We start from the raw sequence: 16,658 nt of genomic DNA, 5'->3' as shown, positions 1-16,658 counted from the left end.
TTTCCTTAGTGTTGACTGTAGTGTGACTGCCACCATTCTAGTCCCAGACAGTTACGCTTAAATTCAATTCATATACAAATTATTTGTATATTACGTACCTTAATTACCGACGTTATCGTGATAGGTTAGATTAGGAGAGTTAAGTCGCTTAGGTTAGTTTGGCTCTGCTCGAATTGATTACACTCCCAAAAATTTTCATGTATAATGAAACTCTAAACCACATCATTTCATGTTTAAAAATGTATGAAAATTCAACTTTCAGGAAAATTCTGCTTGCTAGGCAACTCCCGCTATTAGGCACGACATATATACAAACAGAATAGATAATAACTGTACGGTTTATTTATCGTACACAGGTGGAACCTTCATGGGAATATGGATGGGTATATCATGGGTATATGTATCTACACCTTCATGAGTGTAGATGGATGAGTAGGAAAATGGGTCAAGCACGCGCACTGGGTCAAGCACGAACGCTGAGTCAAGTGCACACACACTTCCATCTGTTTACGTACATTCATTCACACAGGTGCTCAAATACAGAAAGAAAAAAACACCGATGGAAAACAAAGAATACACTTAGTTTCTCTCAGGGAGGCTCACATCCACACTGAAATCTCCGGCCATACTAGCGAGCTCCCTCGCTCCATCTCTCACTAACGTAACTATACATCTGCGTTATCAGCGGGAACTTCCAACAGGGCTCGTTATCTTGTCCCAGATCGCTGACCCGCCAAGGCAGATGCCAACTTGCCTCAACACTACACAAATTTCTGCTCATTTGTAGCACAGGGAACGTGAGGGGCGAATGTAACTCAAAGTCGCTGCACGATTTTTCTTAAGTCTCTTGAAGAGGGACTTAAGAAAATCTGTCTTCGTGAATTTTGAAAGATGGTCGTAATTCGCAGCTCTTGTAAAGTTTCGTCTCTTAGTGTGGAGTGAACGGAGATATGATCTCCAGTGTGAAGCTACCATCAAGGGACGAGAATGTAGACATTTAGTTACTCTGAACTGGATAACAATGTTAAAGAACGTTTATTGAGCCAATAAAATACATCTCGAGGGGATAGAGTAGCTTAGGCAATTTCTACCACCTCATAACACTTTTGTATCAGTATAAACATTTAATTATTAACTTGGTACAAAATAGAAGTAAAACTTGGTGATTGGTAGACATAAATAACATGAAAGTCCGCCCCCCCCCCTTCTAACAAAAACAGTTAGTCTTAATGATCATAACTCACGCTCACCTTATAATCTCAAAAATTATAAGCTAACTCTGCAATTTATTTCTCCAAGGGTGCCCTTCTACTTGAGGTTAATGTAATGTTGAGTTTGCTCAAATTATGCTCCATATTGCATATTATGTGTGTACTCCTGTGGTATATATATGTATTTCTTTTTAAATAATTAACCCGTCAACGTCAACTGTGGTGGTCAGTTTATCATTTTATTTTTACGTTGCCGTTGCCTGACGATGCCGGCTCTGTGGCGAGCAGTGGTGCCCTGACTTATGTCAGTGTCCATGGTGCGCCCCTGGAGTTCCCTGATGACCTCCTCCGGCGTTACTTCGGGGGTTTTGGTACTGTTGTCAGCGTGCGGGTGAACACGCTCTCCTCGGGGCGGTATGCTGGGAGGCGTACAAACATTTGCACGTTGGGGATGCGCCTGCGGTCGGATATACCTTCTTCTGTCCGGCTTATGGGGTACTACGTCCGGGTGTATTATGCCCGGCAGCCTCGTACTGGTTTCCGGTGTGGCCTGTTGGGGCATCAGGCTGCCGGGTGCTCTGCGGCCCCTGCAGCTCCTGTCAACTTGTTCCGCGACGAGGATTTCCCGCCGCTCCCTCTGGCGGCAGTCTCCGGTGATGTTGATGAGGTGGTGCGCGTCCTGTCTGCTGCTGCAGCTTCCCCGGCGGCGCCTGCCATTCCTCCGGTGGGGGCGAGTGGCGACTTCTCGCCTCAAGAGTTCTACCATCTGGGTCCCCAGTTTGCAGGTGTTTGTTGCCCCGGTTCCAGATGTTATGGCGTCCCCGGTGGATGGACGAGACCCTTGGCAATGGGTGCTCTGGGAGGCGTTCAATGTGAGGTTCCCGCGGGCCAAGTTCCCGGGCAAGTATGTGCTCTGATTTCTTGTGTGTTTGCTCTGACATGCTGTGTGTCCTTCTGGCTGTTTGTTTGCCCTGTTCTATTATGTGCTTCTGCCTCTCCCTTTGTGCGTAGCTTTGCCGTGTGGCATATTAGTTTCTAGTGCTTGGCGTCACTCGTTTCGCGTTTTGGCTTAGCATTTCGCCTTTCCTGGCTTTGCGATTTCACCCTTCACGGGTACGCCGGGGCGCATCCGATCCCACGATCGTCGTTGCCCCTAACTCAACAACGACAACACCGTAGAGGGTCCCCTCCACCTGGACTAGGTACAGGGACCTTCTACAGTGTAAGTTATTTTTGGGGGATGTATTCGGTGTATGAGGAATTTCAGTGTTAAAGCATGCCTTCCGAGTGTGTGTGTGTGTGTGTGTGTGAGAGAGGCGTGGTTAAGTATTTTAGAAGTGTAGAGAGAAGTGTACCACTCACAGCTTTAAAATCTCTAATACAAACAGTTGTGCAATGCATTTTAATAGGAAACATTATCCACTAGGCACCATTGCGCAATTATATTACTTGATACTATATGGATTATGCAGAACTGCTTAGAATGATCTTTAACACCTGGCTATATTGGTCATGTCATGTTAAATTTGTGCACTCTGAATGCTCAAAGACCCTTTCTTTATTCAGTGTTGTCACATACCTCATGGGGGTGTGGATAGGCAAACACTGAACCAGTTAAACTTGCCTCGTAGTACTTTCATAGCTCGGTAATTTGGAATCTGTTAAGCAGAATCTCCAAATAATTTTACCTTTAAAGTGAATTACTATTTGGGTTTAAAAGGTTCTACCGAATGAGTAAGTCGGATTAAATAGTCTAACACCAGAAATGTTATTCGGTTTGGTTGCCTAGAGCACATACAAACACTAGACATTACCAGGCAATCCAGGCTTCCTCTATACCTTACATTATGCTGTAAACATTGCCACAACCCTGTAATTTATTTATTTAAATGGCCACGGTGAGGCATACAAAACTGCAGATTATAATGTTGTTAGTTATCCACTGGGCTGAATGAAGTCCTTTGACACCTGTATCGTGCTTCAATTTACTCACTGGATCACCCTGTCACTGGACTCGTCTGTAGGAAGTATCTCAAATTATCTTGGATCATTAATAGATGACTTGGGGGGTAGAAGAGAGTTGCAGTGTTTGTCGTGGCCCTCAGTTGTTCCTGGTTTTAGAGTCGACTTAGTTTTCGAAATATTTTTGTTGGCCAGTGTTGAATTTTTTTGGAAGTGGGTATGTTTTTGTAAAGAGGGCAGGGAAAGGAGGGGGGGGGGGGTTCTCCGAGCTTGGATACACTTATCTAAATGATTACTATGAGACTACTGTATTACTATACACCAGAGATTTATACATTAGAATAACTACCTTCTTTTCCTTAAAGTCAAAAGGTCGGTTGATTTTTTGTTCTCGGGGTTTTGTTAGTATTGTTTTTTCACTGCATCACCCCTCCGTGGTGCCTCCTTGCCGTGGTGCCTCCGTGGTGCCTCCTTGCCGTGGTGCCTCCGTGGTGCCTCCTTGCCGTGGTGAGGGGCTCACGTACACCTGAGCCCAGGGACCGGTGTGGGTTGCCTTTGCCCCCTCTCCTGCCCCCTCTTTGTGTGGTGTACGTGCAGAAGGGACCCACGTAGGGGCTTTGTGAGGCATCGGACCACCCGCTGGAGGGGTCGCCTGTGAGGGGCCGCCCTGAGTGGATGGTTGGGTGTCCAGGCTGGTGCGATAGGGGGACTGGGGTCTTAGCACCAGTGTGGGAGAATGAACGATGTAGTAGGACTCCCCTGTTGAAAAGGGGGAGCACCGTTGGGGCTTCCTACACTGGCCAGCGCTCAGCCTCCCTGGCTGCCCTGGTAGGTGGTATCCCTTGGTTCCAGGTCCCAAACTTTTGAAATTGTTTGCTGCATGGATGACGACACGACTTCTCTCACCCAGGCTCATGGTGTGTGCGACCAGGCCCGTGAGTCGGACCGTCCTGGAAAACCGGGATCTGTAGCCCCGGCTACAGGGCCCGGTTTAGACCCAGACCGGGCTCTTTCTCCCTGCTCCCCTCCCTCCTCTGTGGTTGTGTCGAGCCCCAAGCTTGCTGTGGTGACCGCCTCGTCCCCTTGCACGGCTCCATCTCTTATTGTGACTACTGCACCTTATGATCCGTCTCTCTCTAAAGGTTCTCATCGCTGTCCCCGCCACGGCCGCTCTCGTATGCTCCCTTCCCATACCGTGCTTTCTTTGGTCCTGCTACGTGGACTAAGTACTTTCACCTCCATCCTTTAGATTCGACTCCTCCTGACGATTTTTCCCTTCATAGGCATTTTGTAGATTCAGTAGATGTCTCTGTTACCTTCAACCCCACCTGTCTTGGTACCCGTTTCGTTGCTGCTCCTTCTCAGGATGCGGCCACCCACTTGGCCGCCTTATCCTGCATTGGTGAGACCTCTGTTCGGGTCTCCAAGAAAGCTCAGTTAAATGCCAGTGTTGGCACTATTCTCCTCCTGCACCATATTGTAACTGGTGTTAGGAATCTAAAAGACTGCCACGAGGATATCAAGCATAACCTCGAGGCCCAGGGTTATTCTGTCCTCCAGGTGGATACGTGTACTCGTCCCCCTCGTGGTAGTCGCCGTCAACCCCTCCGGGTTGTGAAGATTACCTTTGATGGTAGGACCCTTCCGCCCTCTGTCATTCTTGCTGGTGCCAGAAGCTCCGTCCAGGAGTATATTCCATCTCCTCGGCTCTGCAATAAGTGTTGGAGGTTTGGGCATGGTGCCCTCAAATGCTCTAGTCTTTTCTCCCTCTGTCCCATGTGTGGAGGCGAGGGTCACTCTAAGTTGGTGTGCACTTCCCCCCAGGCCCCCCGCTGCCTCAATTACGGTGAGGCCCACCTTACCTTCTCCCACACGTGTATACGTTACAAACTTGAGGCGGCCGTCCTAAACTTGAAGCACCGGGACCGTTTGTCTTTTCCTGAGGCTCGGCGCCAAGTTCATCGTCTCCCCTCTTTCGCTGGTGTCTCCTATGCTCGCGTGGTGCGCTCTTCCTCTCCTCGTCCTTCCCACCTTCCTCAGTCTCACAACCGTTTCCAAGCCTTAGACCCGGACATGTCCACCACCACCTCCCCCGTTTCCTTCCTTTCTGTCCCGTAGGGTCCCCCTCCTGGTTCTCTGTTTAGGGTTTCCCTTCTTTCTACCCAGTCTGTCATGTCTCCTGTGTCTTCTTTCTCCTCTCCCTCTGGTCCTCCTTCCCTTCATTCTCCTCTGTCTCTTGGCTCTCCACGCCGCCTGACTGTGCCGGCCGATGTCCATCGCTCTCCTGGTGGTCGTGTTGTTCGCTCTCGCTCTTCTTCTCCTCCTATTGAGACGCTAGAGTCTGTTGCCAGTACATTGGTGCTGGGACGCCAGTCTCTTTGAGTCAGAAGCAGAAACCTGGCTCCTCTCTTTCCTCCTCCCTGGTAAGTATGAAGGCTTTGCTTTCTTCTTCGCCCCTATATCTGATTTTATCGTTCCTTCCCCTCCCGCTTTGGTGGTGGAGCCCCCTGTTCCAACTGTGGAGGTTTCTTTAGCCCCCGGTTCCGTCTCAGTTTCTGCCCTTGCTGAGGTGCACTCCCCCTCTTTCTGCCCCTCCTCCTCCTCTTCCTCTTCTCCTCCTCGAGACCTTGCTCGTCCACCTCTGGTCTGCCCTCCCACTCCTTTCCCTCCTTCTATGCTCAGTTTACCCATGCCCCCTAACCCTGACTTCACTGACCCTGATCCTGTGCTTCTTTAACGTGCTGTGTTCCTTTTTCACCTTTGTTTCTTTTTTGCTCTCTGTTGCTATCCTTTCTCTTTTTGTCAATGTATATTCTTCAATGGAACATCCGTGGATATTACGCCAATTTCCTTGACCTCCCACTTCTAATTTCACAGTTTTTGCCCCTTTGTGTCTGTCTCCAGGAGCCGATGCTTGGTGCTCGTCCTGGTCGCTTCCGTGGCCCCCCCCCCCCTCCCAGCTGTCGCTGGGGCCCATAACTCTTCTGCTCTCTTGATTTGCTCAGATGTTCCCTTCGTCCCCTTACTTTTTCCTCGCCTCTCCACTGTTCTGCTGACTGTGTCTTTGTGCTTAATGGTACACGGTTTGTTCCATTTATCTCCCCCCTGCTGTCCCACTTTCTCTTCCCCATTTTAAACACCTCCTGGACTCCTTGCCAGAGCCTGTGCTCCTGCTGGAAGATTTGAATTGTCGTCATGCCCTTTGGGGTGATGTGCTGACAAACACCCGGGGTCGCCTCCTTGAAACTTTCATCCTCTCTTCTTCCCTGTCCCTTTTGAATTCTCGTGAGCCCACTCATTTGGACTCTCGGACTCGCTCCATTTCCTGTCTCGATCTTTCTCTGTGCTCGTCATCCCTTTCCTTAGATTTCGGGTGACAGGTCCTTGATGACCTCCATGGCAGTGACCATTATCCTATCCTTGTTACCTTTTTCTCTTTTCACCCTCCTCTCTCCTTCCCTAGGTGGCGGTTTGCCGAGCCTGACTGGCGCCTCTTTTCTCTCCGTGCTACTATTTCCGACCTCTCCATTCTGCCTCTCCCTCGCGCCCTCCTTCTTTTTCATGACATTGTCTTTGACGCTGCCCTCCGCTCTATTCCTCGCTCTTCCTCTCGGGGAACACAAAAGTGTGTTCCCTGGTCGAATGTGGACTGAGCTCAGGCTGTCCGCTGTAAGCGTGCAGCCTGGAAGAGACATTGCCGCCGGCAAACGGTTGAGTCTTTTGTTTTGTTTCGGAAGGCGAGTGCGGTGGCCCGTAGGACCACCCGTACAGCTAAATGTGCATCCTGGATGTCTTATGTCTCCACCGTTACGTCTGAAACTCCTCTACCACTGGTCTGGAAGCGTATCCGCAAGATAGCGGGTAAGTTCGTTCCCGATGTCTCGCTGGTCCTTCGCCTCCGTGGTGCTCTTGTGGCGGACCTGTTGCAGGTCGCGACCGAACTGGGTTCCCACTTTTCATCTGTTAGTTCTGGTTCTCATCTTCCCCAATCCTTCCTTTTTCGTAAGCCTATTCTTGAATCTCGTCCTTTAGATTTCTGTACTCATCTTTGCCTTCCTTATAATGATCCCCTCTCTCTCTCTCTCTCTCTGAGCTTCAGTCTGCCCTAGCTCTCTGCGGTTCTACGGTGGCGGGCTCCGAAGGCATTCATTATTCATTATGAAATGCTACGCCATCTCCCTCCGTGCACGTCTCAGTATTTACTGAGTCTGTACAATCAGGTCTGGGAGTCGTCGTCAGTCTCTGAGGACTGGCTCGATGCTGTTGTCCTCCCTATTTGGAAACTAGGGCCTCTCAGGTCATTCCCCAAGGACTTCCGCCCTATTGCCCTCACGAGTTGTCTCCAAGCTCTTTGAATGTATGGTTAACGTTCGTTTGATGTGGTTCTTAGAGCACTATCACCACCTCTCCCCTTCTCAATTTGGTTTTCGCAAGTGCCGCAGCACAACGGATATCCTGGTAAACTTGGAGGTCTATATTCGTACTGCTGTTCCTGCGAAGACCTCCGTTGTTGCCGTCCTTTTTGACCTGGAAAAGACTTAGACATTACCTGGCGGTATCATATTCTGTCTCAACTTCAATCTTTTGGCCTATATGAATCTCCCTCTCTTCCTCCAGAGTTTCCTCTCTCGTCGTTCCTTTCGTGTGCAGCTTGGTTCCACTCTCTCTGCCTCTTTTAGGCAGTATGAGGGTGTACCCCAGGGTAGTGTTCTGAGCACTACTCTTTTTCAAGTTACCAAATTTTAAGTTTCTTTTTATACCCAACATATGCCAAGTACTGAAAGCGGCAGTGAGTCACATTTTGCACAAACTCCCCTGCAGTTTTCAAAATATTCCAAATATCCCAATTTCGAGGCCTGAGCCATATTTTGGAGCCAAATTCTGGCTCTCTGCACGTATTTGCAGTTTGATATTACGACTTTTTTATACCCAACATATGGGAAGTACTGAAAGCGGCGTTTGGTCACATTTGTCCCAAACCTCCCTGCAGTTTTCAAAATATCCAAAATATCCCAATTTCGAGGCGTGAGCCATATTTTGGAGCCAAATTCTGGCTCTCTGCACGTATTCGCAGTTTGAAATTACGACTTTTTTATACCCAACATATGCGAAGTACTGAAAGCGGCGTTTGGTCACATTTGTACCAAACCTCCCTGCAGTTTTCAAAATAACCCAAACATCCCAATTTCGAGGCCTGAGCCATATTTTGGAGCCAAATTCTGGCTCTCTGCACGTATTCGAAGTTTGAAATTGCGACTTTTTTATACCCAACATATGCCAAGTATTGAAAGCGGCGTTTGGTCATATTTGTCCCAAATTGGGATGTTTGCAATATTTTGAAAACTGCAGGGGAGTTTGTGCAAAATGTGACTCACTGCCTCGTCCAGTACTTGGCATATGTTGGGTATAAAAATTCGTAATATCAAACTGCGAATACGTGCAGAGAGCCAGAATTTGGCTCAAAAATATGGCTCAGGCCTCGAAATTGAGATATTTGGGATATTTTGAAAACTGCAGGGAGGTTTGGGACAAATGTGACCAAACGCCGCTTTCAGTACTTGGCATATGTAGGGTATAAAAAAGTCCCAATTTCAAACTTCGAATATGTGCAGAGAGCCAGAATTTGGCTCCAAAATATGGCTCAGGCCTCGATATTAGGATGTTTGGGATATTTTGAAAACTGCAGGGGAGTTTGTGCAAAATGTGATTCACTGCCTCTTTCAGTACTTGGCATATGTTGGGTATAAAAAGTCGTAATTTCAAACTGTGAATACGTGCAGAGAGCCAGAATTTGGCTCCAAAATATGGCTCAGGCCTCGAAATTGGGATGTTTGGGATATTTTGAAAACTGAAGGGGGGATTGGGACAAATGTGACTAAACACCGCTTACAGTACTTGGCATATGTTGGGTATAAAAGAGTCGTTATTTCAAACTGTGAATAAGTGCAGAGAGCCAGAATTTGGCTCCAAAATATGGCTCAGGCCTCGAAATTGGGATATTTGGGATATTTTGAAAACTGCAGGGGAGTTTGTGCAAAATGTGGCTCACTGCCGCTTTCAGTACTAGCTCAGGCCTCGAAATTGGGATATTTGGGATATTTTGAAAACTGCAGGGAGGTTTGGGACAAATGTGACTCAAATGCCGCTTTCAGTACTTGGCATATTCTGGGCTATAAAAAAGTCGTAATTTCAAACTGCGAATACGTGCAGAGAGCCATGAATTTGGCTCCAAAATATAGACTCAGGCCTCAAAATTGGGATGTTTGGGATATTTTGAAAATGGCAGGGGGGATTGGGACAAATGTGACCAAACGGCGCATTCAGTACTTGGCATATGTTGGGTATAAAAAAGTCGTAATTTCAAACTGCGAATACGTGCAGAGAGCCAGAATTTGGCTCCAAAATATGGCTCAGGCCTCGAAATTGGGAAGTTTGGGATATTTTGAAAACTGCAGGGGAGTTTGTGCAAAATGTGGCTCACTGCCCCTTTCAGTACTTGGCATATGTTGGGTATAAAAAGTCGTAATTTAAAACTGCGAATACGTGCAGAGAGCCAGAATTTGGCTCCAAAATATGGTTAGGCCTCAATATTGGGATGTTTGGGATATTTTGAAAACTGCAGGGAGGTTTGGGACAAATGTGACCATATGCCGCTTTCAGTACTTCGAATATGTTGGGTATAAAAAAGTCGCAATTTCAAAAAGCGAATAGGTGCAGAGAGCCAGAATTTGGCTCTAAAATATGGCTCAGGCCTCGAAATTGGGATGTTTGGGATATTTTGAAAACTGCAGGGGAGTTTGTGCAAAATGTGACTCACTGCCTCGTCCAGTACTTGGCATATGTTGGGTATAAAAAGTCGTAATATCAAACTGCGAATACGTGCAGAGAGCCAAAATTTGGCTCCAAAATATGGCTCAGGCCTCGAAATTGAGATATTTGAGATATTTTGAAAACTGCAAGGAAGTTTGGGACAAATGTGACCAAACGCCGCTTTCAGTACTTGGCATATGTTGGGTATAAAAAGTCGGAATTTCAAACTGCGAATAAGTGCAGAGAGCCAGAATTTTGCTCCAAAATATGGCTCAGGCCTCGAAATTGGGATATTTTGGATATTTCGAAGACTGCAGGGGAGTTTGTGCAAAATGTGACTCACTGCCGCTTTCAGTACTTGGCATATGTTGGGTATAAAAAGTCGTAATATCGAAATGCGAATACGTGCAGAGAGCCAGAATTTGTCTATAAAATATAGCTCAGGCCTCGAAATTGGGATATTTGGGATATTTTGAAAACTGCAGGGAGGTTTGGGACAAATGTGACCAAACGCCGCTTTCAGTACTTGGCATATGTTGGGTATAAAAAGTAGTAATTTCAAACTGCGAATACATGCATAGAGCCAGAATTTGGCTCTAAAATATGGCTCAGGCCTCGAAATTGGGATGTTTGGGATATTTTAAAAACTGCGGGTGGGTTTGGGACAAATATGACCAAACGCCGCTTTCAGAACTTGGCAAATGTTGGGTATAAAAAGTCGTAATTTCAAAGTGCGAATACGTGCAGAGAGCCAGAATTTGGCTCCAAAATGTGAATCAGGCCATAAAATTGGGATGTTTGGGATATTTGGAAAACTGAAGGGGGGATTGGGCTAAATGTGACCAAACGCCGTTTTCAAGACTTGTCATATGTTGGGTATAAAAAAGTCGCAATTTTAAACTGCGAATATGTGCAGAGAGCCAGAATTTGGCTCCAAAATACGGCTCAGGCCTCGATATTGGGATATTTAGGATATTTCAAAAACTGAAGAGGGGTTTGGGACAAATGTGACCAAACGCCGCATTCAGTACTTGGCATATGTTGGGTATAAAAAAGTCGAAATATCAAACTGCGAATACGTGCAGAGAGCCAAAATTTGGCTCCAAAATATGGCTCAGGCCTCGAAATTGAGATATTTGGGATATTTTGAAAACTGCAAGGAAGTTTGGGACAAATGTGACCAAACGCCGCTTTCAGTACTTGGCATATGTTGGGTATAAAAAGTCGGAATTTCAAACTGCGAATAAGTGCAGAGAGCCAGAATTTTGCTCCAAAATATGGCTCAGGCCTCGAAATTGGGATATTTTGGATATTTCGAAGACTGCAGGGGAGTTTGTGCAAAATGTGACTCACTGCCGCTTTCAGTACTTGGCATATGTTGGGTATAAAAAGTCGTAATATCGAAATGCGAATACGTGCAGAGAGCCAGAATTTGTCTATAAAATATAGCTCAGGCCTCGAAATTGGGATATTTGGGATATTTTGAAAACTGCAGGGAGGTTTGGGACAAATGTGACCAAACGCCGCTTTCAGTACTTGGCATATGTTGGGTATAAAAAGTAGTAATTTCAAACTGCGAATACATGCATAGAGCCAGAATTTGGCTCTAAAATATGGCTCAGGCCTCGAAATTGGGATGTTTGGGATATTTTAAAAACTGCGGGTTGGTTTGGGACAAATATGACCAAACGCCGCTTTCAGAACTTGGCAAATGTTGGGTATAAAAAGTCGTAATTTCAAAGTGCGAATACGTGCAGAGAGCCAGAATTTGGCTCCAAAATGTGAATCAGGCCATAAAATTGGGATGTTTGGGATATTTGGAAAACTGAAGGGGGGATTGGGCTAAATGTGACCAAACGCCGTTTTCAAGACTTGTCATATGTTGGGTATAAAAAAGTCGCAATTTTAAACTGCGAATATGTGCAGAGAGCCAGAATTTGGCTCCAAAATACGGCTCAGGCCTCGATATTGGGATATTTAGGATATTTCAAAAACTGAAGGGGGGTTTGGGACAAATGTGACCAAACGCCGTTTTCAGTACATGGCATATGTTGGGTATAAAAAAGTCGTAATTTCAAACTGCGAATACGTGCAGTGAGCCATAATTTTGCTCAAAAATATAGCTCAGGCCTCGAAATTGGGATGTTTGGGATATTTTGAAAACTGCAGGGGGGGTTTGGGACAAATGTGACCAAACGCCGCAGATCAGTACTTGGCATATGTTGGGTATAAAAAAGTTGAAATTTCAAACTGCGAATACGTGCAGAGAGCCAGAATTTGGCTCCAAAATATTGCTGAGGCCTCGAAATTGGGATATTTGGGATATTTCGAAAACTGCGGGGGGGTTTGGGACAAATGTGACCAAACGCATTGGCATATGTTGGTTATAAAAAGTCGTAATTTTAAACTGCGAGTATGTGCAGAGAGCCAGAATTTTGCTCCAAAATATGGCTCAGGCCTCGAAATTGGGATGTTTGGGATATTTTGAAAACTGCGGGAGGGTTTGGGACAAATGTGACCAAACGCCGCTTTCAGTACTTGCCATATGTTGGGTATAAAAAAGTCGCAATTTCAAACTGCGAATACGTGCAGAAAGCCAGAATTTGGCTCCAAAATATGGCTCAGGCCTCGAAATTGGGATATTTGGGATATTTCGAAAACAGCAGGGGAGTTCGTGCAAAATGTGACTCACTGCCGCTTTCAGTACTTGGCATATGTTGGGTATAAAAAGTCGTAATATCGAAATGCGAATACGTGCAGAGAGCCAGAATTTGTCTATAAAATATAGCTCAGGCCTCAAAATTGGGATATTTGGGATATTTTGAAAACTGCAGGGAGGTTTGGGACAAATGTGACCAAACGCCGCTTTCAGTACTTGGCATATGTTGGGTATAAAAAGTAGTAATTTCAAACTGCGAGTACGTGCAGAGAGCCAGAATTTGGGTCCAAAATATGGCTCAGGCTTCGAAATTGGGATATTTAGGATATTTCGAAAACTGCAGGGGAGTTTGTGCAAAATGTGGCTCACTGCCCCTTTCAGTACTTGGCATATGTTGGGTATAAAAAGTCGTAATTTTAAACTGCGAATACATGCATAGAGCCAGAATTTGGCTCTAAAATATGGCTCAGGCCTCGAAATTGGGATGTTTGGTATATTTTAAAAACTGCGGGGAGGTTTGGGACAAATATGACCAAACGCCGCTTTCAGAACTTGGCAAATGTTGGGTATAAAAAGTCGTAATTTCAAAGTGCGAATACGTGCAGAGAGAGAGAATTTGGCTCCAAAATGTGAATCAGGCCATAAAATTGGGATGTTTGGGATATTTGGAAAACTGAAGGAGGGATTGGGCTAAATGTGACCAAACGCCGTTTTCAAGACTTGTCATATGTTGGGTATAAAAAAGTCGCAATTTTAAACTGCGAATATGTGCAGAGAGCCAGAATTTGGCTCCAAAATACGGCTCAGGCCTCGATATTGGGATATTTAGGATATTTCGAAAACTGAAGGGGGGTTTGGGACAAATGTGACCAAACGCCGCATTCAGTACTTGGCATATGTTGGGTATAAAAAAGTCGAAATTTCAAACTGCGAATACGTGCAGAGAGCCAGAATTTGGCTCCAAAATATGGCTCAGGCCTCGAAATTGGGATGTTTGGGATATTTTGAAAACTGCAGGGGAATTTGTGCAAAATGTGACTCACTGCCGCTTTAAGTACTTGGCATATGTTGGGTATAAAATGTCGTAATATCAAACTGCGAATACGTGCAGAGATCCAGAATTTGGCTCCAAAATATGACTCAGGCCTCGAAATTGGAATGTTTGGGATATTTTGAAAACTGCAGGGTGGGTTTGGGACAAATGTGACCAAACGCCGTTTTCAGTACTTGGCATATGTTGGGTATAAAAAAGTCATAATTTCAAACTGCGAATACGTGCAGAGAGCCAAAATTTGGCTCCAAAATATGGCTCAGTCCTTGAAACTGGGATGTTTGGGATATTTTGAAAACTGCAGGGGGGTTTGGGACAAATGTGACCAAACGCCGCTTTCAGTACTTGGCATATGTTGGGTATAAAATAGTCGATATTTCAAACTGCGAATACGTGCAGAGAGCCAGAAATTGTCTATAAAATATGGCTCAGGCCTCGAAATTGGGATATTTGGGATTTTTCGAAAACTGCAGGGGAGTTTGTGCAAAATGTGACTAACTGCCGCTTTCAGGCCTTGGCATATGTTGGGTATAAAAAGTAATAATTTCAAACTGCGAATACGTGCAGTGAGCCAGAATTTGGCTCCAAAATATGGCTCAGGCCTCGAAATTGGGATATTTAGGATATTTCGAAAACTGCAGGGGAGTTTGTTCGAAATGTGACTCACTGCCGCTTTCAGGACTCGGCATATGTTCTGTATAAAATGTCGTAATTTCAAACCGCGAATACGTGCATAGAGCCAGAATTTGGCTCCAAAATATTGCTGAGGCCTCGAAATTGGGATATTTGCGATATTTCGAGAACTGCGGGGGGGTTTGGGACAAATGTGACCAAACGCATTGGCATATGTTGGGTATAAAAAGTCGTAATTTTAAACTGCGAGTATGTGCAGAGAGCCAGAATTTTGCTCCAAAATATGGCTCAGGCCTCGAAATTGGGATGTTTGGGATATTTTGAAAACTGCGGGGGGTTTGGGACAAATGTGACCAAACGCCGCTTTCAGTACTTGCCATATGTTGGGTATAAAAAAGTAGCAATTTCAAACTGCGAATACGTGCAGAAAGCCAGAATTTGGCTCCAAAATATGGCTCAGGCCTCAAAATTGGGATATTTGGGATATTTCGAAAACAGCAGGGAAGTTTGTGCAAAATGTGACTCACTGCCACTCACAGGACTTGGTATATGTTGGGTATAAAAAGTCTTAATTTCAAACTGCGAATACGTGCATAGAGCCAGAATTTGGCTCCAAAATATGGCTCAGTCCTTGATATTGGGATTTTTGGGATATTTTGAAAACTGCAGGGAAGTTTGAGACAAATGTGACCAAACGCCGCTTTCAGTACTTGGCATATGTTGGGTATAAAAAGTCGTAATTTCAAACTGCGAATACGTGCAGAGAGCCTGAATTTGGCTCCAAAGAATGGCTCAGGCCTCGAAATATGGATGTTTGGGATATTTTGAAAACTGCAGGGGGGATTGAGACAAATGTGACCAAACGCATTGGCATATGTTGGGTATAAAAAAGTCGTAATTTCAAAATGCAAATACGTGCATAGAGCCAGAATTTGGCTCCAAAATATGGCTCAGGCCTCGAAATTGAGATGTTTGGGATATTTTGAAAACTGCAGGGGGGATTGGGACAGATGTGACCAAACGCCGCTTTTAGTACTTGGCATATGTTGGGTATAAAAAGTCGTAATTTCAAACTGCGAATACGTGCAGAGAGCCAGACGTTGGCTCCAAAATATGACTCAGGCCTCGATATTGGGATGTTTGGGATATTTAGAAAACTGCAGGGAGGTTTGGGACAAATGTGACCAAACGCCGCTTTCAGCACTTGGCATATGTTGGGTATATAAAGCCATAATTTCAAACTGCGAATACGTGCAGAGAGCCAGAATTTGGCTCCAAAATATGGCTCAGGCCTCGAAATTGGGATGTTTGGGATATTTTGAAAATTGCAGGGGGGATTGAGACAAATGTGACCAAACGCATTGGCATATGTTGGGTATAAAAAGTCGTAATTTTAAACTGCGAGTATGTGCAGAGAGCCAGAATTTGGCTCCAAAATATGGCTCAGGCCTCGAAATTGGGATATTTAGTATATTTCGAAAACTGCAGGGGAGTTTGTTCGAAATGTGACTCACTGCCGCTTTCAGGACTCGGCATATGTTGGGTATAAAATGTCGTAATTTCAAACCGCGAATACGTGCATAGAGCCAGAATTTGGCTCCAAAATATTGCTGAGGCCTCGAAATTGGGATGTTTGGGATATTTTGAAAACTGCAGGGGAGTTTGTTCGAAATGTGACTCACTGCCGCTTTCAGGACTCGGCATATGTTGGGTATAAAAAGTCATAAATTCAATCTGCGAATACGTGCAGAGAGCCAGCATTTTGCTCCAAAATATGGCTCAGGCCTCGAAATTGGGATATTTGGGATATTTCGAAAACTGCAGGGGAGTTTGTGCAAAATGTGACTCTCTGCCGCTTTCAGGACTTGGCATATGTTGGGTATAAAAAGTCGTAATTTCAATCTTCGAATTCGTGCATAGAGCCAGAATTTGGCTCCAAAATTCTGGTCAGGCCTCGAAATTGGGATGTTTGTATTATTTTGAAAACTGCAGGGAGGTTTCGGACAAATGTGACCAAACGCCGCTTTCAGTACTTGGCATATGTTGGGTATATAAAGTCGTAATTTCAAACTGCGAATACGTGCAGAGAGCCAGAATTTTGCTCCAAACTATGGGTCAGGCCTCGAAATTAGCATGTTTAGGATATTTTGAAAGTCGCAGGCAGGTTTGGGACAAATGTGTCCAAACACCGCTTTCAGTACTTGGCATTTGTTGGGTATAAAAAGTCATAATTTCAAACTGCGAATACGTGCTGAGAGCCAGAATTTGGCTCCAAAATATGGCTCAGGGCTCGAAATTGAGATGTTTAGGATATTTTGAAAAAATGCAGGGG

Source organism: Procambarus clarkii, unplaced genomic scaffold, assembly GCF_040958095.1.
Source record: "Procambarus clarkii isolate CNS0578487 unplaced genomic scaffold, FALCON_Pclarkii_2.0 HiC_scaffold_110, whole genome shotgun sequence".
NCBI classification, from domain to species: Eukaryota; Metazoa; Arthropoda; class Malacostraca; order Decapoda; family Cambaridae; genus Procambarus; species Procambarus clarkii.
This window is presented reverse-complemented; position numbering follows the sequence as displayed.